The sequence below is a fragment of the Lolium rigidum genome, chromosome 3 (genome assembly GCF_022539505.1).
Source record: "Lolium rigidum isolate FL_2022 chromosome 3, APGP_CSIRO_Lrig_0.1, whole genome shotgun sequence".
NCBI classification, from domain to species: Eukaryota; Viridiplantae; Streptophyta; class Magnoliopsida; order Poales; family Poaceae; genus Lolium; species Lolium rigidum.
The window spans coordinates 151,507,401-151,533,785 of NC_061510.1; positions in this window are offsets into that span (position 1 = coordinate 151,507,401).

A 26,385-nucleotide genomic window follows, 5' to 3' on the forward strand; every position below is an offset into this window, starting at 1 on the left:
CGTGCTCGGCCACACGGCCATGGCGGCCGGACGTTGCCGGTGCGGTCCACGCTGCCGCCGGTCTAGGCGGAAAGCAGAGCCAGACCTGGCCGATGATTCGACCGTCGCGGTCGAGATTCGCCGGCGGAAGTAGGCGTCGAACGCCGCCTCCATCTCGCGCGCCCAGCGGAGGTCCGCCGATTCCTTCCCCTATTTCTCCGCTCAGTTTCGATTTTGTTGGGATGAGGGTGCGGGTTGGGGATTTTTTCTTTGCTGGGTTCGTGGGGGTGGAGATGTTGACTGGGAACGAGGAGGTTTAGCTGTCTTTATTTGGATGGTAGCACCGCTTACGCTAGACCGCTCGATTAGGATCTGACGTGTATAAAAGGTGGGCACCGCGTAACACCAAACCGTGCCCTGGCAAGAATTAGAATTCGGGAAAAAGTTATAGGGGTTTTCCTTATAAACACACATCGACGTAGACCGCTGTGCGCTGTAGTCGTGAGCACTCATAAGTCCTCCTCACCGGATGCGTATGTGCTGACGTACATACCGCAAACGGAGCAATTTTTTCCTTGTTGTGTCAAACCAAAGCGGTTGCTACAAAGAAACATGTCAACTGACAACTGATCAAGAGCAGGCGAGCCAGGCAGCCAACCTAATTTTCTTTCCAGCTTTTAGCAAAACAGTCAAACTGACAACTGATGCCTGGATCTTAGGTTCGGTCACACAAACATAAGAAGAACTAATTACACATTTTATCCTTGAATTTGTATAGCATGTGATGATTTGGTCCTAGAACTTGCAAACGGTGAAACAACCATCCTAGAACTCGTAAATCGGGTTTATTAATAGTCCTAGCAAATCAGGAGTAGCCACTTGGCATCCATGCTGATAGTTTTCGGGCCCTGGTCGATGTCGTTCTTACTGATAACCCCCTGGCATTGTTCTTTTTTGTGGTTGAATCCCGTAAGTTATTTCCCGTTGGAAAAAAGGGCAAAACTCCCGCGGCGTTGCCCGACGGCGAGGCTGAGCAGCTGCATGGCGAGAGAGGGTCGGGGAGCTGCTCGGCGAGAGCGGAGCAGCGAGTTACGGTAAGGCTGAGGCTTTCGTTGGGCTCGTCCTCCAATGGTGTCGACGGTAAGAGGGTCGAGGAATGGTGGTGGTGGAGGAAGCACATGGGCATTGGAGGAGTGGAAGGAGACATCAGTCGTGTACTACAGTGCGTCATTGAGGGCGCCGTTGAGGACGCCGGTGAGAGTTGCTGCCCCAGGATCTATGGTAATTGCTTCTTCCCCGTCTTCGGTTGTTTCCCCTGTTCTCTCCTATCTCTGTAGGCTGTATTTTAGCCGATTTTGAATAAAAAAATTGTTTTTCAAATTCGCAGGAAAAATTGGATGAAGCCGTGATTGAAGGTGTGCACAACGTTAGAAACATGAATTTCAGAGACATGGGAAGAAAATCAGCAGCCGATTAGAAGTAGAGATTGTACATAGTTTTTAGTGTTGACCATTGTATCATGTTGCTTGATCTTATATTGTGTTTGTGCTTTGATGATCACGGGCTTTGTGTGAGCCATCCATGTATCATTGTAGTTGTTATTGCTGAAATAAAAAATTGTACACTCAGAATAAATGTGTGGTAAAACATAGCATAAATTCACAAGTGGGTTCACACAATCCAAGTAGGTTCACACAATCCAAATTACATAAGTTACATAAGATTATGCTTTGCACTGTCGAAATTATCACACAGTAGATGATTACACTATGAATCACATCTATATGTCATCTAATGATGGTGCATTCTGACTTAGTTGCATGCCTTGTACATTCAACTCTGCAATGTAGTATTCATTTAAATCTAGGAAACCGTGTTGTTGTTGGTTGTCATCTCCAAAAAGCATGTAATAAGACAATGTCAGTTGATACGTCTAATTAGCATCACTATTTCATATCATATTTTACTATTATTTATTGATATATTTCATATTTAAAGATAATACTTATGTTATTCCATCTATTTTTACATGTTTGATGATTATTGGAGAACTAACTGTCGGAGCCAGGATTCTGCTGGAAAAAGGACCGTCAAGACACCATATTTCTGAAGAACAACAATTCCCAGAAAATATACAGAAAATCCTATTTCGCCAGATGACAAAGGAAGCTAGAAGGGGAGGCAGAGATGGACCAGGAGGGCGCCAGACCACCCCTTGGCGTGGGCCCACCCTTGACCGCGCCTAGGGATTGTTTGGGCACCCTGGCCCCCCTCTAACATCGCCCCCACGCGTATTTCATCCCCCGAGAACCCTAACATCGGGGGGGCGACTAGAGAAATATTTCGCCGCAGCTACGGGGTGGAAAACCATAGAGAGAGAAAATCTCTCTGGCAGGCAGGAATCTGCCGGGGAAATTCCTTCCCGGAGAGGGGAGATCGTTGCCATAGTCATCGTCATCAAGCTGGACTTCATCGGGATCATCATCATGATCATCTCCACTACCAGTACCATCATCACCGTCGTCTCCACTCCGTCCCGCTGCAGCAATTTGGGTTTGATACTTTTCTAGTTCATAGGGGAAACTTTCCCGGGGTTGTACCTATTGTAGTTGATGCTATTGGGTGGAACCATTGAATTACGGTTTATATCTAGATTGTTGTTCATCCTTATATCACCTCTGATCATGATCCATATGATGTCTCATGAGTAGTTCGTTTAGTTCTTGAGTACATGGGAGAAGTCATGATGTTAGTAGTGAAACTATGTTGCGTATTATTCAATGGTATGATATTTAAGTTGTGGTGCTATTCTTCTAGTGGTGTCATATGAACGTCGACTACATGATACTTCACCTTTATGGGCCTAGGGGAATGCATCGTGTATTTGGCTACTAATTGTGGGGTTGTGGGAGCGACAGAAACCCAAACCCCCATTAGGAAACCAGTGCACGAGGGAGTGTAGGATCTCAAAGTTTAAGGTTGTGGTTAGATTTATCTTAATTAATTTCTTGTAGTTGCGGATGCTTGCAAGAGGTATAATCACAAGTATGTATTAGTCCAAGCATGGGGTAGTGCATTAGCATAGGTTCACCCACACAACACTTACCAAACCAATGAAGATTATGCTGCTATGTGAAGCAAAAGCACTTGACGAAATTCTCGTGTGTCCTCACGAACGTTTAGTCATCATAAGTAAAACCACCTCCTTTTCTTTTACTCTAAAAAGGATTGAGCCACTCACATCAATTATTATTACTGTCTTTTATTTACTCGTACTTTATTTACTTGCAATACCAAATACCCCTGCAAACCTGTTTGCTAGTGTTTACAGTGAATCCTTGATCGAAACTGCTCGTCAATACCTTCTGCTTCTCGTTGGGTTCGACACTCTTATTTATCAAAAATACTACGATACACCCTCTATACTTGTGGGTCATCAAGACTATTTTCTTGCGCCGTTGCCGGGGAGTGAAGCGCTATTGAAGAGTGAAATTGGTAAAAGAAACTTTTACTGTAAGTGTTGTTTTTATTTCTGTTTACTGCTTTATTTCATTATAGAGACGTCTCCATTTGACTCTCTATTTGGGATTACTACTACCACTGTTACGGTAGTCGATGAACCACCGCATGCTCAAGTTGATCCTTTTAAAATACCTATGGAAATTGTTGAAAGTGTTATGAATAACTGTTATTTAGGAGATGGAACTGTCCATTCGGGAGATCATTTACTCTTTATACATGAATTATGCGAGTTATTCAAGTGTGCAGGTATTACAATGGAGAAAGTTAAGAGGAATTTATTATCTTTATCACTTAAGGGAAGAGCCGTGGAATGGTATAAGATGCTAAAGAATGGTCGATCTATTGGATGGGAGGATATTGTACCTCTCTTTTATTCTAAATTATGTCCTCCAAGTGAGATTCATAAATATTGGAATCAAGTATATAATTTCTAGCCTCGAGATGGAGAGAGTAATGCCCAAGCATAGGGGAGATTGAAGTCACTAATGCTCAAATGTCCCATTCATGAGCTTCCAAGTAATATTATTATTAATAACTTCTATGCAAGGCTTTCTCTTCATGATAAGGATTTACTGGATGCTTCTTGTTCTGGATCATTTACACGTGTGAAAGATGAAGCTAAATGGGATCTTCTCGATCGTATTCAGGAAAATACTGAAGGATGGGAGAATGGTAAAGGAAGAAAGTCAGGTATAAATTATGATTATGAATGCACTGAATCTTTTGTGCAAACTGATGACTTTCCTAATACTAGTGCTATTTATGGCCTTGATTCTCAAATTCTTGTAAATTGTTTTAAGGCTTTTTCCTCTTATCTTGATGGTCCTAAAAAGGAGTGGAACAAGTACCATGCACCTTATAAAGATATTGATAATTGTGTTCCTGCTAGAAATAACGAAGTTTGTACTATTGATCATGTTTTGGCTGAACCTTATATTGAGAAAGTACCTTTTCTTGCCAAGGTAAATAAACATTCTATTATAACTAGTGTGGTTAATAAAAGTAAAAAAAAAATCTATAGAACCTAATGAACAAATAACTATTGAACCTGCTGTAGCAATAGTAAAGGATTTGGTTACTAAAAATGTAGAAGATGGACACATTATCTTTTGTGAAGATGTTTCCAATATTGTTTCACATCCTAGTAAATCCAAGAAAGCTAGTGTTCATATGCTTCCTGTTAGAATAGGTCATCATTGCTATTATGGTTTATGTGATATTGGTGCAAGTTCAAGCGCTATTCCTTATGAACTTTATAGAGAAATTATGCATGAAATTGGTTCTTGTGAACTTGAAGAAATTGATGTGGTTATTCAGCTTGCTAATAGAGAGACCATCTCTCTGTTGCGGTCAGAAACCCACCGGCGAGCAGCGACGGGCAACACAGTAGAGCCGGGAGGCTCCCAGGACTGCGGCTGGCCCTGGTCCCTCCGAGCGACGGCCCGCAAAGACTCGGCACGCACGTCCGATGCTAGTGCAAGGCGTGCCACCCGACCTATACCCGGTCGGGAAGGTGATGGATGTGCCTCGCTTAGTTTCTGCATGGCATACACGTAAACATTAAATACGAGCCTCGATCGGCTCTCAGGTTGTCCTGTGAATCGGCTCAAAGAGCCGATCCACCCATGATCCGTACGAGGTGTACGAATATATGGTGGTCCTGCTTGATCAATATAAAGCTAAAACGAACTACTACGATTTAGGGTTTTCACCACATAATCGGAACATCCTACTCGTGATCGAGCCTGGCGGCCACGCACGGTGATCGTAAACCGACCCTAGACAAGGCCTAAAAACCAACACGAAGTTGATCCCCGGAACATCCTGTCTAGGGCTAGCAAACTACACCCTACGCGCCACTTGGATCCTTCAATCCGTTTGTAAGGCCTAACTATGCAGATATTAAACTAATCCTTGAAGAACAAGGAGCAATCATAACGGATCGGATCTACTAAATAATGATCAAGCGGGGTGCCGCCCTTACACCTAAGATAGGTGTAAGGGCGGCTAGACGTCTAAGGGTTGCACGACGACAGCATATGATACGATGAACAATGCTAACCCTAACACATCTAGGATAACTACATTGCTCGCTGCAGGATAACGTTGCATAGAAAACAAAAATTTTCCTACCGCGAACACGCAATCCAAGCCAAGATGCAATCTAGAAGACGGTAGCAACGAGGGGGTATCGAGTCTCACCCTTGAAGAGATTCCAAAGCCTACAAGATGAGGCTCTTGTTGCTGCGGTAGACGTTCACTTGCCGCTTGCAAAAGCGCGTAGAAGATCTTGATCACGATCGGTTCCGGCGCCACGAACGGGCAGCACCTCCGTACTCGGTCACACGTCCGGTTGTTGATGAAGACGACGTCCACCTCCCGTTCCAGCGGGCAGCGGAAGTAGTAGCTCCTCTTGAATCCGACAGCACGCGACGGCGTGGTGTCGGTGGCGGTGAAGAAGTCCGGCGGAGCTTCGCTAAGCTATGCGGGCAATATGGAGGAGAGGAGCTTGGCTAGGGTTTGGGAGGGGTGGCCGGCCACTCTATGGGGGCGGCCAGCTTGTGGTCTTGGGGTGGCCGGCCTCCCTTGGCCCCTCATTATATAGGTGGATCCCAAGTGTTGGTGTCCAAGTCTTCGAATAAGACCCGAAACCAAAACCTTCCATAAGAGGGGAAACCTAGCCCAACTAGGACTCCCACCCAAAGGGTGGGATTTCCACCTCCCATGTGGGGTGGCCGGCCCCCTAAGGGGAGTCCACTTGGGACTCCTCCCCCACTAGGGTTGGCCGGCCATGGAGGTGGAGTCCCATGTGGACTCCACCTTCCTTGGTGGTTTCTTCCGGACTTTTCTAGAACCTTCTAGAACCTTCCATAGAACCTTCCGCGACATTTTTATTCACATAAAATGACATCCTATATATGAATCTTATTCTCCGGACCATTCCGGTACTCCTCGTGATGTCCGGGATCTTATCCGGGACTCCGAACAAATATTCGAACTCCATTCCATATTCAAGTGCTACCATTTCAACATCCAACTTTAAGTGTGTCACCCTACGGTTCGAGAACTATGCGGACATGGTTGAGTACTCACTCCGACCAATAACCAATAGCGGGATCCGGAGATCCATAATGGCTCCCACATATTCAACGATGACTTTAGTGATCGAATGAACCATTCACATATATTACCAATTCCCTTTGTCTCGCGATATTTTACTTGTCCGAGGTTTGATCTTCGGTATCACTCTATACCTTGTTCAACCTCGTCTCCCCGACAAGTACTCTTTACTCGTATCGTGGTATGTAGTCTCTTATGAACTCATTCATATGCTTGCAAGACATTAGACGACATTCCACCGAGAGGGCCCAGAGTATATCTATCCGTCATCGGGATGGACAAATCCCACTGTTGATTCATATGCCTCAAATCATACTTTCCGGATACTTAATCCCACCTTTATAGCCACCCATTTACGCAAGTGGTGTTTGGTGTAATCAAAGTACCTTTCCGGTATAAGTGATTTACATGATCTCATGGTCATAAGGACTAGGTAACTATGTATCGAAAGCTTATAGCAAATAACTTAATGACGAGATCTTATGCTACGCTTAATTGGGTGTGTCCATTATATCATTCACACAATGATATAACCTTGTTATTAATAACATCCAATGTTCATGATTATGAAACTAATCATCCATTAATCAACAAGCTAGTTTAAGAGGCATACTAGGGACTTCTTGTTTGTCTACATATCACACATGTACTAATGTTTCGGTTAATACAATTCTAGCATGATATATAAACATTTATCATAAACATAAAGATATAAATAATAACCACTTTATTATTGCCTCTAGGGCATATCTCTTTCAGTCTCCCACTTGCACTAGAGTCAATAATCTAGATTACATTGTAATATACCTAACACCCATGGCATTCTGGTGTTGGTCATGCTTTGCCCTAGGGAGAGCTTTAGTCAACGGATCTGCTACATTCAGATCAGTGTGTACTTTGCAAATCTTTACTTCTCCATCTTCGATGTACTCACGAATCGAGTGGTAACGCAGCTTGATATGCTTCAGCCTCTTGTGTGACCTTGGCTCTTGTGCATTGGCGATGGCACCCATGTTATCACAAGTAAATGATTAATGGGTCCAATGCACTAGGAACCACACCGAGCTCTACAATGAACCTCTTCATCCATACCGCTTCGATGAAGCCTCCGAAGCCGCTATGTACTCGATTCCGTTGAAGACTTCGCCACCGTGCACCGCTTCGAGCTTGCCCAGCTCATCGCAAAGCACCATTCAATATAAACACGTACCCGCATTGTGACTTAGAGTCATCGGGATCGTTGTTCCAACTTGCATCGGTGTAACTTGTTACAACGAGCTCTTGGTCACCTCCATAACAAAGAAACATATCCTTAGTTCTTTTCAAGTACTTCAGGATATTCTTGACCGCTGTCCAGTGTTCCATTCCTGGATCACTTTGATATCTGCTAGTCAAACTAACAAGCATGCGCTATATCCGGTCTTGTACATAGCATGGCATACATAATAGAGCCTATCGCCGAAGCATAGGGGATCTGATTCATCCTTTCTCTTTCTTCGCCGTAGCCGGTCCTTGAGTCTTACTCAAGACCTTGCCCGGTAACATAGGTAAAAACCCTTTCTTACTTTCGTCCATTCTAAACTTCTTTAGAATCTTGTCCAGGTATGTACTCTGTGATAGCCCTATTAGGCGTCTTGATCTATCTCTATAAATCTTGATGCCTAATATATACGATGCTTCACCAAGGTCTTTCATTGAAAAACTGTTATTCAAATAACCTTTTACACCGCTTAATAGTTCTATATCATTCCCGATCAATAATATGTCATCTACATATAATATCAGGAATGCTACAGAGCTCCCACTCACTTTCTTGTAAATACAGGCCTCTCCATGACACTGTATAAACCCGAAGTCTTTGATCACCTTATCAAAGCGTCGGTTCCAACTTCTCGATGCTTGCTTCAGTCCATAGATTGAACGCTGAAGTTTGCATACTTTGTCAGCATTTTTAGGATCAACAAAACCTTTGGGTTGTACCATATACAACTCTTCCTCAATGTCTCCATTAAGGAACGCCGTTTTGACATCCATCCGCCAAATCTCATAATCGAAAAATGCAGCTATTGCTAACAAAATCCTCACAGATTTTAGCTTCGCTACGGGTGAGAAAGTCTCATCGTAGTCAACTCCTTGAATTTGTCGGAAACCCTTTGCGACAAGTCGAGCTTTATAGACAGTAATATTACCATCAGCATCTGTTTTTCTCTTGAAGATCCATTTATTCTCGACAGACCTTTCGGCTATCGTGTAAGTCTACCAAAGTCCATACTTTTTTATCATACATGGATCCCATTTCGGATTTCATGGCTTCTTGCCATTTGTTGGAATCCGGGCTCATCATCGCTTCTTCATACGTTGCAGTGGTCCTCATCATTGTTATCCACAATCATGACATTTAGACAAGGATCATACCAATCGAGGAGTGGCACGTTCCCTTGTCGATCTGCGAGGTTCGATAGTTTCCTCGTTCGAAGTTTCATGATCATTATCATTAGCTTCCTCTCGTTGCCGGTGTAGGCGGTACAGGTACATCTTCCGGTATCTGCGCTACTCTGATCAACGAGTATAGATTCATTAATCTCATCGAGTTCTACTTTTCTTCCAGTTACTTCTTTAGTGAGAAATTCTTTCTCAAGAAAGGTTCCGTTCTTAGCAACAAAGATTTTGCCTTCGGATCTGTGATAGAAAGTGTACCCTATAGTTTCCTTAGGGTATCCTATGAAGACGCATTTCTCCGCTTTGGGTTCTAGCTTGTCCGGTTGTAACTTTTTACATAGGCTTCGCAACCCCAAACTTTAAGGAACGACGACTTAGGTTTCTTATTAAACCATAATTCATACGGTGTCGTTTCTACGGATTTTGATGGTGCTCTATTTAAAGTGAATGCGGCTGTCTCTAATGCATAACTCCAAAATGATAACGGCAAATCAGTAAGAGACATCATAGAACGAACCATATCTAAGAGAGTTCGATTACGACGTTCGGACACACCGTTTCGTTGTGGTGTTCCCGGCGGTGTCAATTGTGAAAGTATTCCGCATTTCTTTAAATGCATGCCAAACTCATAACTCAGATATTCACCTCCGCGATCGGATCGTAGAAATTTAATCTTCTTGTTACGTTGATTTTCTACTTCACTTTGGAATTCCTTAAACTTCTCAAAAGTTTCGGATTTATGTTTCATGAAATAGATATACCCATATCTACTCGGATCATCTCGTGAAGGTTAGAACATAACGATAACCACCGCGCGATGCTACACTCATTGGTCCGCACACATCGGTATGTATGATTTCCAATAAGTCGGTAGCTCGCTCCATCATACCAGAAAATGGAGTCTTAGTCATTTTTCCCATTAGACATGCTTCGCATCTATCAAGTGACTCAAAGTCAAGTGATTCAAGTAATCCATCAGTATGGAGTTTCTTCATGCGTTTCACTCCAATATGACCAAGACGACAAGTGCCACATATAAGTAGAATTATCATTCAATTTAATTCGCTTAGCATCAATGTTATGTATATGCGTATCACTACTATCGAGATCTAATAGAAATAAGCCATTCTTTTGTGGTGCTCGACCATAAAAGATATTATTCATAAAAATAGAACAACCATTATTCTCAGACTTGAATGAATAACCGTCTTGCATTAAACAAGATCCAGATATAATGTTCATGCTCAACGCAGTACATAATAACAATTATTTAGGCTAAAAACTAATCCCGAAGGTAGATGTAGAGGAAGTGTGCCGACTGCGATCACATTGACCTTGGATCCGTTTCCAACGCGCATCGTCACTTCATCTTTCAGCAGCTTGTCGTTTATTCTTTAGTTCCTGTTTCGAGTTACAAATATGAGCAACCGAACCAGAGATCAAATACCCAGTACTAGAACGAGAACTAGTGAGATAAACATCTATAACATGTATATCGATATACCTTCTTTCTTCTTCTTGACAAGGCCGCTCTTCATATCTCGCCAAATACTTGGAGCAATTACGCTTCCAGTGTCCCTTCTCCTTGCAGTAATAGCACTCGACGATCGGGCTTAGGGCCGTTCTTAGGTTTCATAGGAGGTGTGGCAGCTTTCTTGCCACCCTTCTTGAATTTTCCCTTAGACTTGCCCTCTGTTTCTTGAAACTAGTGGTCTTGTTGACCATCAACACTTGGTGCTCTTTCTTGATCTCAATCTCAGCAGCTTTTAGCATGCCAAAGAGTTCGAGTAACTCCTTGTTCATGTTCTGCATATTGTAGTTCATCACAAAGTTCTTATAACTTGGTGGCAGTGATTGAAGGACACGATTAATCCCCAGTCCGTTAGGAATCACTATTCCCAAGTCACTGAGTTTCTTCGCATGCCCGGTCATGGCGAGCATGTGCTCACTAATGGAGCTGCCTTCTTCCATCATACAGCCGAAGAAATGTTTCGATGCTTCATAGCATTCCACGGCCGCATGAGTCTCAAAATAGCTTTCAGCTCATTCATCAACTCATGAGGATCGTGGTGCTCAAAACGTTTTTGAAGATCGGATTCCAGATCGCACAGGATGGCACACCGAACTTGAGAGTACCGAGTTTTCCGAGTCTCGTAAACAGCTTTTACTTCATCGGTTTCAGTTTCCGCAGGAGGGTCACCTAGCGGTGCATCAAGCACATATTGCAGATTTCCGCCGAGAGGAAGATCCTCACATGACGGAACCAGTCGGTGAAGTTGCTACCGTTGCTCTTAAGCTTTTCTTTCTCTAGGAACTGGTTAAAATTGATTGAGGACGCCATCTCTACAACATATATTTGCAATAGTTTAGACTAAGTTTATGACAAATTGAGTTCAAATTTTAATTCAACACAATTAAAAATCTAGGTGAACTCCCACTCAAAACAATATCCCTCGCATTGTCTTAGTGATCACACGAACCAAATCCATCGCACCTTAAATCGATCATCACGAGAAAAGGTGTAATTTCAATGGCGAACACTCAAAGTGTTCATCATATCAATCATATGATTCATGCTCTACCTTTCGGTATCACGTGTTCCGAGACCATGTCTGTACATGCTAGGCTCGTCAAGGCCACCTTAGTATCCGCATGTGCAAAACTGTCTTGCACCCGTTGTATGTACTTATCGAATCTATCACACCCGATCATCACGAGATGCTTCGAAACGATAAGACTTGATAACGGTGCTACTAAGGATGAACACTTTATTATCTTGAGATTTTAGTGAGGGATCATCTTATAATGCTACCGTCGCGATCTAAGCAAAATAAGATGCATAAAAGGATTAACATCACATGCAGTTCATATGTGATATGATATGGCCCTTATGTCTTTGCGCCTTTGATCTTCATCTCCAAAGCACGGACATGATCTCCATCATCTTTGGGCATGATCTCCATCATCGTCGGCGAAGCACCAAGGTCAATGGCGCCGTCTTCATGATTGTCCTCCATGTAGCAACTATTACAACTACTTTGAAATACTACTCAACATGAAATTTAAAGACAACCATAAGGCTCTCGCCGGTTGCCACAATACAATAATGATCATCTCATACATATTCATCATCACATTATGGCCATATCACATCACCAAACCCCCGCAAAAACAAGTTAGACGCTCTCTAATTTGGTTTGCATATTTTACGTGGTTTAGGGTTTTCGATATAGATCTAATCTACCTACGAACATGAACCACAACGTTGATACTAATGTTGTCAATAGAAGAGTAAATTGAATCTTTACTATAGTAGGAGAGACAGACACCCGCAAAGCCTCTTATGCAATACAAGTTGCATGTCGAACGAGGAACAAGTCTCATGAACGCGGTCATGTAAAGTTAGTCCGAGCCGCTTCATCCCACTATGCCATAAAGATGCAAAGTACTCAACTAAAGATTACAAGAGCATCAACGCCCACAAACCATTGTGTTCTACTCGTGCAACCATCTATGCATAGACACGGCTCTGATACCACTGTAGGAAAACGTTGCATAGAAAACAAAAATTTTCCTACCGCGAACACGCAATCCAAGCCAAGATGCAATCTAGAAGACGGTAGCAACGAGGGGGTATCGAGTCTCACCCTTGAAGAGATTCCAAAGCCTACAAGATGAGGCTCTTGTTGCTGCGGTAGACGTTCACTTGCCGCTTGCAAAAGCGCGTAGAAGATCTTGATCACGATCGGTTCCGGCGCCACGAATGGGCAGCACCTCCGTACTCGGTCACACGTTCGGTTGTTGATGAAGACGACGTCCACCTCCCCGTTCCAGCGGGCAGCGGAAGTAGTAGCTCCTCTTGAATCCGACAGCACGACGGCGTGGTGTCGGTGGCGGTGAAGAAGTCCGGTGGAGCTTCGCTAAGCTATGCGGGCAATATGGAGGAGAGGAGCTTGGCTAGGGTTTGGGAGGGGTGGCCGGCCACTCTATGGGGGCGGCCAGCTTGTGGTCTTGGGGTGGCCGGCCCCCTCCCTTGGCCCCTCATTATATAGGTGGATCCCAAGTGTTGGTGTCCAAGTCTTCGAATAAGACCCGAAACCAAAACCTTCCATAAGAGGGGAAACCTAGCCCAACTAGGACTCCCACCCAAAGGGTGGGATTTCCACCTCCCATGTGGGGGTGGCCGGCCCCTAAGGGGGAGTCCACTTGGGACTCCTCCCCCACTAGGGTTGGCCGGCCATGGAGGTGGAGTCCCATGTGGACTCCACCTTCCTTGGTGGTTTCTTCCGGACTTTTCTAGAACCTTCTAGAACCTTCCATAGAACCTTCCGCGACATTTTTATTCACATAAAATGACATCCTATATATGAATCTTATTCTCCGGACCATTCCGGTACTCCTCGTGATGTCCGGGATCTTATCCGGGACTCCGAACAAATATTCGAACTCCATTCCATATTCAAGTGCTACCATTTCAACATCCAACTTTAAGTGTGTCACCCTACGGTTCGAGAACTATGCGGACATGGTTGAGTACTCACTCCGACCAATAACCAATAGCGGGATCCGGAGATCCATAATGGCTCCCACATATTCAACGATGACTTTAGTGATCGAATGAACCATTCACATATATTACCAATTCCCTTTGTCTCGCGATATTTTACTTGTCCGAGGTTTGATCTTCGGTATCACTCTATACCTTGTTCAACCTCGTCTCCTGACAAGTACTCTTTACTCGTACCGTGGTATGTAGTCTCTTATGAACTCATTCATATGCTTGCAAGACATTAGACGACATTCCACCGAGAGGGCCCAGAGTATATCTATCCGTCATCGGGATGGACAAATCCCACTGTTGATTCATATGCCTCAACTCATACTTTCCGGATACTTAATCCCACCTTTATAGCCACCCATTTACGCAGTGGTGTTTGGTGTAATCAAAGTACCTTTCCGGTATAAGTGATTTACATGATCTCATGGTCATAAGGACTAGGTAACTATGTATCGAAAGCTTATAGCAAATAACTTAATGATGAGATCTTATGCTACGCTTAATTGGGTGTGTCCATTATATCATTCACACAATGATATAACCTTGTTATTAATAACATCCAATGTTCATGATTATGAAACTAATCATCCATTAATCAACAAGCTAGTTTAAGAGGCATACTAGGGACTTCTTGTTTGTCTACATATCACACATGTACTAATGTTTCGGTTAATACAATTCTAGCATGATATATAAACATTTATCATAAACATAAAGATATAAATAATAACCACTTTATTATTGCCTCTAGGGCATATCTCCTTCACTCGCCATCAAAAAGGCTTCAGTACGAGCAACGCATGAACAGCGAATAAACGTGTACTGCCTAGATCGCAAGGCAGCATGATGCTTACCCGGAAGAAACCCTCGAGACAAGGGAGTTGGCGATGCGCCTAGATTGGTTTGTGGTGAACGTGATTGTTGTTTATTTCATAAACCCTAGATACATATTTATAGTCCGTAGACTTTCTAACGTGGGAATAATCCCAACCGGGCACGAGCCAAACTCTATCTAATCGACATGTATCCTACTATATTACAGATCCACGGGCAAACTAGCCCAAACTTTGCATATAAGGCCGATTCAGGTATTCCTTCCATGTATATTCTTCAAGCCCATCTCCAATTGCGGCCCACCTCTGATCCGGTCAAATTCTGGTGATAACACATGCCCCCCTGGTTTTGGAAATGACAATTCCAAAATCACTCGCTTTTCTTCGTCGGGTCATGTCGTGGCAGAGCAGAACCGTCGCAGTATCCTTCATCATGATGCCTTGCCTCTTCCACTTCTCCGCGTGACCTGGCAAATTTTTTTTTTCTTGGGCACCACTTCCTCGGAAACTGCTGTGGCATTGAATCTCCACTATATCTCCTTTTATTTAACCGCTCCAAACAGTTTGCTTCTTCATCCCCTTTGCATTAGCACTCCAAAAGCCCTCCTGCGCCACCATGTCTTCTTCCTCCTCTGCCTCATCGGGTCTTTGCACCCAATCCTCCTCCTCCCGCGAGCCGACGTCGGAGTGGGACCCGGAGGAGGCCCATGCGGCCAACATCCGCCGCGCCATCGAAGCCGGGGAGGAGTCCAGTCACGATTTCTCCGTCTGGTCTGAGGACGACAAGTCCTCGACCGACGGGGAAAGTGACCTCCGCTTCCTTGCCGACGGGGAAACGGAGGAGGAGAGCGATGACGATCGCTTCTCCTGTGATGACTTCACCTCCTCCGAGGAGGAGGAAGAGGAGGAGGAGGACGACACCTCCTCCGACGAACCGCCGGCCAAGCGCTTCTGCCCCTGGCCGGGGAACCTCAGCGACTTCGACAGCGACGATGACGACGCTGACGAGGAGGACGAGGACAACGAGGGCCCTGTCGGCGGCCGCCGCAGCAGCGACGACGAGCCCGCCGGGAGTAGCGCCGACAGCGGCGACAACGGCGACGACGAGGGCAGCGACGGCCCGTAGATAGGACCCTTAGCATAGGATCAGTAGTAGTAGATGGGGCAATGTATCCCCTAGTACTTCCTTTTGAGAGAAATCAGCTCTTTATGTAAGAAATCCTGTTTATCAATGAAGAATTTCCCCCAATTTCATTTTGTCGATTTCCTTTAAGCTAATTTAGCCGATTTCCCCTCATACTGACTTTGCCGATTGTTCACTTAGCCAATGCTCAATGAGCCGATGGCAACGCATCGGTCCTTCACAATCTATCCTTCAACTCTTCGACTGATGACTTTGAGATCTGGTGGATAATGTGGAAGACCCTTGTCTTCAAGAAAGCCCTTAAATTCCTCCCACCAGCTCCAGTGATCCTCTTCTGCAAGAACTCACCATTTTTGAAGAAGGTTGCGACGCAGGACCAGCCGATGACACCCCAATCGGCTTCTAAAAACAGAGCATCTACCAGGCCAGCTGCCCCCCGAGCCTCAGTCAAGGCGAGAATAGCGGTGAGGACGCACAGATCAGACAAAGGGCTTTGAACTCAGGTAATTCTGAGACAGCCACCATGCAGAGCCAGCCAAACTTGCCCCCATCGATCACCTTTTCTTCCGTTGAAAGCCGATATTGTAAACGAAACACCAACGGCTTGCATGCCAAAACTGACGCTTCTGACAGTACTGCTGAACTGGCGCAAAGGGTTGGAAGTCCTCGAAGAGAAGGTTCGGGCACCAAAATCGGCTCATTGCAGCTGAGGAAGCTCTCATTGTTCACTCCCTCAAGGAAGCAGAAGGCCTCGAAGCTTAACTGAAGACCGACTTGGCGAAAATCCGCGTCTTGAACACGCAGTGGGTAGATCCTGTGTAATTGTACTAGAGTCGATGGCTGTGCATCGGCTGTTCATCGTGAAAAATATTATTATTTTTTTACTGGCCGATTTTTCTATCGGCCCCCCCAATATTTCACTGCACATGTATCGCACATGTTCATCTGATTAGGTGCCCCACGAGCCGAATCTGCCAGGTAACTGCGGATATCGGCTCTGTAGTTAGCCAAGGCACTGTATTTGAACGTCGGCTCCGTTAGGACCAATGTTGACTTTTTCCAGCTCATCAGCCGACGTAAAACCGCTGCCCATTAGATCGACGTTGAACACGAAGCGAACGTATGGTGAGGATAATTTTGGCCGATTGCTGGAATCGGCCTCCATGTTAATTGAATCGCTCAATGAAGGTTTTGCAATGTTCCTCCATAGATCTTTGGGGCCGATCCCAAGGATCGGCCTCGCCACGTTTGTCCATAGGTTTGTTCTTGCTATACGGTCAGGCCGGTGGATAAGACCAGCCTAACCCCGTCCTTGGTCACGTCGATGCGCTCGCAGTCGTCCAAATTGATGCCTGAGAGGGGCTCTTGGCCTGTTGTCTCCCAAACGTTCATGCCAGCCGTTGAAATCTCGGCTGAGTCATCTGCATGGACGACCTCTACTTCATCTCCATCCCATCGTATTAAGCATTGGTGCATCGTGGATGGAATGCAACAGTTGGCGTGGATCCAATCTCTTCCTAGCAGGACAGCATAGGTGCTCTTGCTGTCGACAATAAAGAACATCGTAGGGATGGTTTTCCCTCCTACGGTCAGATCCACGTTCAGAACACCTTGTGCGTAAGACGCTTAGCCGTTGAAATCGCTCAGTGTCACGTTGGTCTTGATCAGATCCGAGCTAGAGCGTCCCAACCGACGTAGCATGGAGTATGGCATAATGTTGACTGCCGCTCCGGTGTCCACCAACATCTTGTTGACGAGGCTGCCCATTGATATAACCTCGCAAGTATAGGGCCTTCGGATGTCCGTAGCTTCTTTCTCGTGGCTTCTCAAAGATAACCGGCCGTGGGCCGCAGTCAAGTTGTGCCACAGGTGCTTCGTCTAATCTCGGAGCACTAAACTCCGTCGGAAGGATGAACACCATGTTTGTGCCAGCCGATGTTTCATCATCGGCTTTCTTTTGTCCGGGGCGCCACTCTTTCCTTTGTGGCCGACCTTCTTCGTCCGGGTTTCGCTGAATTTTAGCGGCCGGATCAGGCCGCGCCTTCCTCAACGTGTGCAGGTATAACCTTTCGGCTTCCTCCAAACCACGTAGTCGCTGAACCCTACGCTTTTGGGAACGGCTGAGTCCATTAGGGCACCACCTTGGCCGGTGGTACTTATCTTCTTCTCCTTCATCACCGTCTTCCAATTCCTCGAGATCTTCCACCCGAGAGGACTCAGCGTGCTTGTTCCGATGCGGGAGAGGCCCTAGACGTTTGAACACGAACACGTTAGCTGCATCCTTCTTCTTCTATCTACATTCTGGGCAGTTGCCGATTGTAGGCGATCGGCTCATTCCTGAATCCCAGCAGTGTCTGAAGAAGGGACAGTCCCAGTGCCTATCCTCGTCGTCTTGCTCTCTTGACTTTTCCTTGGCGTGGCGCTCATATCTCTCCTCGTCGCGATCATGCCGACGATGTCTCCTGGCGTCCCTAGCCAGACGATCTCTTTCATCATCGTCGTTGGGTCGTCGGCGTTGGTCATATTGACTAACATACTTGTTGAGGAGGTGATCGGAGAGAGGTCGCCGATATCTCACATTCCTCACTTCTCCTCTCGTGATGTAGCGCTTGCCATCGTGACGGACCCGATCGCGTGGAATGGCTTCCTCTCGTGTCCTTGCTATGAGAGCAGCTGCCCTCGTCTCCGTCCTTACCGAGTGGTGTCCGGGTCCTACCATGTTGATGTTGAACGAGAATCCTGGCTGGCACCCTCCAGGGTAAGTGCACTCCACCATGTTAACGGGGGGAAGGGGTGTGTGTCGACTTTCATGGCGTACTGGCTGAAAATTAGACGCCCTTGTTCTATCGCCATTTGGACCTGCTGCCGCCACACCCTGCAGTCGTTGGTGGCATGGGTGAACGTGTTATGCCACTTGCATTATGGCTTTCCGTTCAGCTCCTGTGCCGTGGGGACCTTGTGGCCTTCGGGTACCTTTAGCTGCTTCTCCTTAAGTAAGAGGTCGAAAATCTGCTCAGCTTTGGTAACGTCGAAGTCAAACCCTCTTGGAGGACTTTGTGGCTTAACCCACTTGCAGGACACGGGGCTTGCCCCCCCGAGTCCATTCAGCCACTGCTACCTCCTGATCTCCCGCAGAGCCTTCGTCTTCATCTGCCTCAACCAGGACCACCGCACGCTTGAATTTATCCTGGTATACATCTGGGTGGCGCTGTTCATATACTAACAGCTTCTGCACCATGTGCGCCAGTGAAGGGTAGTCTGCTTGGGAGGCCACGTCCTTGATCGGTGATGCGAGACCCACCACCGCCAACTCGATTGCTTCTTTTTCAGTGACACGAGCCGAATAACATCGGTTCCTAACGGTCCCGAAGCGCTGGACGTATTCCGACACCTGTTTCTCCGCGCTTCCGTCGTACTTGTGCTAAATCGGCAATGCCAGCCTCGGAAGCCTCCGAGTGATACCGCATGTGGAACTGCTCTTCCAACCGCTTCCAAGTCCGGATTGAGTCCGGTGGCAGCGATGTGTACCACCCGAAAGCCGATCCTGTGAGGGATCGTGCGAAGAACCTCACACGCAGCTCATCCGATGCTGAGATCGTGCCCAGCTGTGCCAAATATCGGCTCACATGCTCGATGGAGCTGGAACCATCCGATCCATTAAACTTGGAGAAATCGAGGAGCCGATATTTGGGTGGTAGCGGGATCAACTCGTACTCGTTGGGGTACGGCTTGGAATAGCCGATTGTCCTCCTTTTCGGCACCATGCCGAACTGGCCTCTCAGGATTCTACCGATCTGATCCGCGGTGCTGGCTGCAGGAGTCGAACTCTGAAGATTCGCCCGAGTGGCATACTTAGCCAGCCATGCTTGCTTTTCCAGCTCCGAGCCAAGCTGCAGGAGCTGAGCTCCGGAGGTTTGTCGGAGTGGCATACTTAGCTAGCCACGTCCGCTTCTCAAGATCCGTTCCCGAAGTTCCTCCTGCTGTTCCGAAGTCCCCGTCGTTGCGGTCCGGTTTGTGAGTGCCCGATTCATTGCAGTCGGCACGTATGTGCACGTGTATCCGTGAGGGATCTCCTTAGGCACCTCATGCAAGAAGCTGGTAGTCACTAGGGTCACCACCGATCTTGTAGACGACGTATGCCGGTGAATTCGGCACTTACCGGTGCCGGCAACGCGAATGGCAGCGGTGGACGGGACCGGAGTGGCATCTCTCCTCGGTAAGTCCCTAGAGCTGGTCCCGACGGAGAGTACCGATGCCTCATGATTTCCTGGATCACCCGAAGAGCGACACGCTCCAAAGTGTTCACCGAGGCTCTCGGAATGGCGGTGTAGCGAATGAGCTACCATGAAGTTAATCTCTCGACGCAGAGACTCGGTGCGTTCTTCCGACGGAGCGGACAGGTCCACTCCATCGAGTGCGCCTCGGTGAGAACCCTTTCCACCTGATGCCATGTGAGCGGGTTCGTGAAAAGAGCCGATGAGGTCGGCTTCGAGGATTGCTTTGACCTCGTCATACTTCTTCTTGAGCTCCTCGGTCAGATCCTCGTATGTGACTGGGGTGCCTTCCGCCATCTCAGATGTAGATGGCGATGCGGTTGACGTCGAAGACTGTCCCACCGGGCGTGCCAGAATGTGTTGCGGTCAGAAACCCACCGGCGAGCAGCGACGGGCAACACAGTAGAGCCGGGAGGCTCCCGAGACTGCGGCTGGCCCTGGTCCCTCCGAGCGACGGCCCGCAAAGACTCGGCACGCACGTCCGATGCTAGTGCAAGGGCGTGCCACCTGACCTATACCTGGTCGGGAAGGTGATGGATGTGCCTCGCTTAGTTTCTGCATGGCATACACGTAAACATTAAATACGAGCCTCGATCGGCTCTCGAGGTTGTCCCGTGAATCGGCTCAAAGAGCCGATCCACCCATGATCCGTACGAGGTGTACGAATATATGGTGGTCCTGCTTGATCAATATAAAGCTAAAACGAACTACTACGATTTAGGGTTTTCACCACATAATCCCCGGAACATCCTGTCTAGGGCTAGCAAACTACACCCTACGCGCCACTGGATCCTTCAATCCGTTTGTAAGGCCTAACTATGCAGATATTAAACTAATCCTTGAAGAACAAGTAGCAATCATAACGGATCGGATCTACTAAATAATGATCAAGCGGGTGCCGCCCTTACACCTAAGATAGGTGTAAGGGCGGCTAGACGTCTAAGGGTTGCACGACGACAGCATATGATACGATGAACAATGCTAACCCTAACACATCTAAGATAACTACGTTGCTCGCCATCAAAAAGGCTTCAGTACGAGCAACGCATGAACATCGAATAAACGTGTACTGCCTAGATCGCAAGATGCGATCTAGGCAGCATGATGCTTACCCGGAAGAAACCCTCGAGACAAGGGAGTTGGCGATGCGCCTAGATTGGTTTGTGGTGAACGTGATTGTTGTTTATTTCATAAACCCTAGATACATATTTATAGTCCGTAGACTTTCTAACGTGGGAATAATCCCAACCGGGCACGAGCCAAACTCTATCTAATCGACACGTATCCTACTATATTACAGATCCACGGGCAAACTAGCCCAAACTTTGCATATAAGGCCGATTCAGGTATTCCTTCCATGTATATTCTTCAAGCCCATCTCCAATCGCGGCCCACCTCTGATCCGGTCAAATTCTGGTGATAACACATGCCCCCCTGGTTTTGGAAATGACAATTCCAAAATCACTTTGCTTTTTCTTCGTCGGGTCATGTCGTGGCAGAGCAAAACCGTCGCAGTATCCTTCATCATGATGCCTTGCCTCTTCCACTTCCCCGCGTGACCTGGCAATTTTTTTTTCTTGGGCACCACTTCCTCGGAAAATGCTGTGGCATTGAATCTCCACTATATCTCCTTTTATTTAACCGCTCCAAACAGTTTGCTTCTTCATCCCCTTTGCATTAGCACTCCAAAAGCCCTCCTGCGCCACCATGTCTTCTTCCTCCTCTGCCTCATCGGGTCTTTGCACCCAATCCTCCTCCTCCCGCGAGCCGACGCTGGAGTGGGACCCGGAGGAGGCCCATGCGGCCAACATCCGCCGCGCCATCGAAGCCGGGGAGGAGTCCAGTCACGATTTCTCCGTCTGGTCTGAGGATGACAAGTCCTCGACCGACGGGGAAAGTGACCTCCGCTTCCTTGCCGACGGGGAAACGGAGGAGGAGAGCGATGACGATCGCTTCTCCTGTGATGACTTCACCTCCTCCGAGGAGGAGGAGGACGACACCTCCTCCGACGAATCGCCGGCCAAGCGCTTCTGCCCCTGGCCGGGGAACCTCAGCGACTTCGACAGCGACGACGACGACGCTGACGAGGAGGACGAGGACAACGAGGATTGATGAGATTTTTTTCATCAACCGGAGATGGTTAAGCACGATTTACTTGTGGATGACTTGGGTACCACATTACCACCCAAGGAGGATCCCGTTTTCGATTTGAAACCTTTGCCTAATGATCTTAAATATGCTTATATTGATGATAAGAAAATATATCATGTTATTATTAGTTCTAAACTTTCAGGACAGGAAGAGGAAAGATTATTGGGAGTATTGAAGTAACAACGAGGAGCTATGGGATATACACTTGATGATTTGAAGAGGATTTCTCCTGCTATATGTCAGCATGCTATTAATATGAAACCTGATGCAAAGCCAGTTGTTGAACATCAACGCCGTTTAACTCCCAAGATGAAGGATGTGGTAAGAAATGAGGTATTAAAACTCCTTGATGCTGATATTATTTATCCAATTGCCGATAGTAGATGGGTTAGTCATGTGCATCGTGTCCCTAAGAAAGGAGGAATTATTGTTGTGCCTAATGAGAGTAATGAGCTTATTCCTCAAAGAATAGTAGTTGGTTATAGAATGTGCATTGATTTTAGAAAAGTTAACAAAGTTACTAAGAAGGATCATTATCCTTTACCTTTTATTGATCAATTGTTAGAAAGGTTGGCTAAGAAAACTCACTTTTGTTTCCTTGATGGTTATTCTGGATTTTCTCAAATTGTTGTTAAAAAGCAAGATCAAGAGAAAACTACTTTTCCTTGTCCTTATGGAACTTATGCTTATAGACGTATGCCATTTTGTTTATGTAATGGTCCTGCTACATTTCAAAGATGCATCTCTGCTATTTTTCATGGTTTTTGTGAACGAATTGTGGAAGTATTCATGGACGATTTCTCCGTCTATGGGATTTCTTTTGATAACTGTTTGCACAATCTTGATAAAGTTTTGCAAAGATGTGAGGAAACTAATCTTGTTCTTAATTGGGAAAAATGACACTTTATGGTGAATGAAGGAATTGTTCTTGGACATAAAATTTCTGAAAGGGGTATTGAAATTGACAGAGCCAAAGTTGAAGCAATTTAGAAAATGCCCTGTCCTAGGGATGTTAAAGGTATTCGTAGTATTCTTGACCATGCTGGTTTCTATAGGAGGTTTGATGCGCGTATAATTGACACGTTCGTTGGGAACCCCAAGAGGAAGGTGCGATGCGCACAGCAGTAAGTTTTCCCTCAGTAAGAAACCAAGGTTTAATCGAACCAGTAGGAGTCAAGAAGCACGTTGAAGGTTGACGGTGGCGGAATGTAATGCGGCGCAACACCAGGGATTCCGGCGCCAACGTGGAACTTGCACAACACAACCAAAGTACTTTGCCCCAACGAAACAGTGAGGTTGTCAATCTCACCGGCTTGCTGTAACAAAGGATTAACCGTATTGTGTGGAAGATGATTGTTTGCAGAAAACAAGAAAGAACAAGTATTGCAGCAGATTTGTATTTCAAGATAAAAGAATGGACCGGGGTCCACAGCTCACTAGAGGTGTCTCTCCCATAAGATAAAAGCATGTTGGGTGAACAAATTACAGTCGGGCAATTGACAAATAGAGAGGGCATAACAATGCACATACATGACATGATAAATATAGTGAGATTTAATTGGGCATTACGACAAAGTACATAGACCGCTATCCAAGCATACATCTATGCCTAAAAAGTCCACCTTCGAGGTTATCATCCGAACCCCTTCCAGTATTAAGTTGCAAAACAACGGACAATTGCATTAAGTATGGTGCGTAATGTAATCAATAACTACATCCTTAGACATAGCATCAATGTTTTATCCCTAGTGGCAACAACACATCCACAACCTTAGAACTTTTCGTCACTCGTCCCGCATTTAATGGAGGCATGAACCCACTATCGAGCATAAATACTCCCTCTTGGAGTTAAGAGCAAAAACTTGGCCGAGCCTCTACTAATAACGGAGAGCATGCAAGATCATAAACAACACATAGGTAATAACTTGATAATTAACATAACATAGTATTCTCTATCCATCGGATCCCGACAAACACAACATATAGAATTACGGATAGATGATCTTGATCATGTTAGGCAGCTCACAAGATCCAACAATGAAGCACAATGAGGAGAAGACAACCATCTAGCTACCGCTATGGACCCATAGTCCGGGGTGAACTACTCACTCATCACTCCGGAGGCGACCATGGCGGTGAAGAGTCCTCCGGGAGATGAATCCCCTCTCCGGCAGGGTGCCGGAGGAGATCTCCGTAATCCCCGAGATGGGATTGGCGGCGGCGGCGTATCGCAAGGTTTTCCGTATCGTGGCTCTCGGTATCGGGGGTTTCGCGACGAAGGCTATTTGTAGGCGGAAGGGCAGGTAAAGAGGCGGCACGAGGGGCCCAGACGACAGGCCGGCGCGGCCAGGGCCTGGGCCGCGCCGCCCTGGTGTCTGGCCACCTCGTGGCCCCACTTCGACTCTCCTTCGGTCTTCTGGAAGCTTCGTGGCGAAATAGGACCCTCGGCGTTGATTTCGTCCAATTCCGAGAATATTTTTTTACTAGGATTTCTGAAACCAAAAACAGCAGAAAACAGCAACTGGCTCTTCGGCATCTCGTTAATAGGTTAGTTCCAGAAAATGCACGAATATGACATAAAGTGTGCATAAAACATGTAGATATCATCAATAATGTGGCATGGAACATAAGAAATTATCGATACGTCGGAGACGTATCGGCATCCCCAAGCTTAGTTCCGCTCGTCCCGAGCGGTGTAAACGATAACAAAGATAATTTCTGGAGTGACATGCCATCATAACCTTGATCATACTATTGTAAACATATGTAATGAATGCAGCGATCAAAACAATGGTAATTACATGAGTAAACAACTGAATCATAAAGCAAAGACTTTTCATGAATAGTACTTCAAGACAAGCATCAATAAGTCTTGCATAAGAGTTAACTCATAAAGCAATAAATCAAAGTAAAGGTATTGAAGCAACACAAAGGAAGATTAAGTTTCAGCGGTTGCTTTCAACTTATAACATGTATATCTCATGGATAATTGTCAACATAGAGTAATATAACAAGTGCAATATGCAAGTATGTAGGAATCAATGCACAGTTCACACAAGTGTTTGCTTCTTGAGGTGGAGAGAAATAGGTGAACTAACTCAACATAAAAGTAAAAGAAAGGTCCTTCAACGAGGAAAGCATCGATTGCTATATTTGTGCTAGAGCTTTTATTTTGAAAACATGAAACAATTTTGTCAACGGTAGTAATAAAGCATATGAGTTATGTAAATTATATCTTACAAGTTGCAAGCCTCATGCATAGTATACTAATAGTGCCCGCACCTTGTCCTAATTAGCTTGGACTACCGGATCATCGCAATACACATGTTTTTACCAAGTGTCACAATGGGGTACCTCCATGCCGCTCGTACAAAGGTCTAAGGAGAAAGCTCGCATTTTGGATTTCTCGCTTTTGATTATTCTCAACTTAGACATCCATACCGGGACAACATGGACAACGAGATAATGGACTCCTCTTTAATGCATAAGCATGTGGCAACAATTAGTGTTCTCATATGAGATTGAGGATATATGTCCAAAACTGAAACTTCCACCATGAATCATGGCTTTAGTTAGCGGCCCAATGTTCTTCTCTAACAATATGCATGCTCCAACCATTAAGGTGGTAGATCTCTCTTACTTCGTACAAGACGGACATGCATAGCAACTCACATGATATTCAACAAAGAGTAGTTGATGGCGTCCCCGTAAACATGGTTATCGCACAACAAGCAACTTAATAAGAGATAAAGTGCATAAGTACATATTCAATACCACAATAGTTTTTAAGCTATTTGTCCCATGAGCTATATATTGCAAAGGTGAATGATGGAAATTTTAAAGGTAGCACTCAAGCAATTTACTTTGGAATGGCGGAGAAATACCATGTAGTAGGTAGATATGGTGGACACAAATGGCATAGTGGTTGGCTCAAGGATTTTGGATGCATGAGAAGTATTCCCTCTCGATACAAGGTTTAGGCTAGCAAGGTTATTTGAAACAAACACAAGGATGAACGGTGTAGCAAAACTCACATAAAAGACATATTGTAAACATTATAAGACTCTGCACCGTCTTCCTTGTTGTTCAAAACTCAATACTAGAAATTATCTAGACTTTAGAGAGACCAAATATGCAAACCAAATTAGCAAGCTCTAAGTGTTTCTTCATTAATGGGTGCAAAGTATATGATGCAAGAGCTTAAACATGAGCACAACAATTGCCAAGTATCAAATTATTCAAGACATTTTAGAATTACTACATGTAGCATTTCCCAATTCCAACCACATAACAATTTAACGAAGAAGATTCAACCTTCGCCATGAATACTATGAGTAAAGCCTAAGGACATATTTGTCCATATGC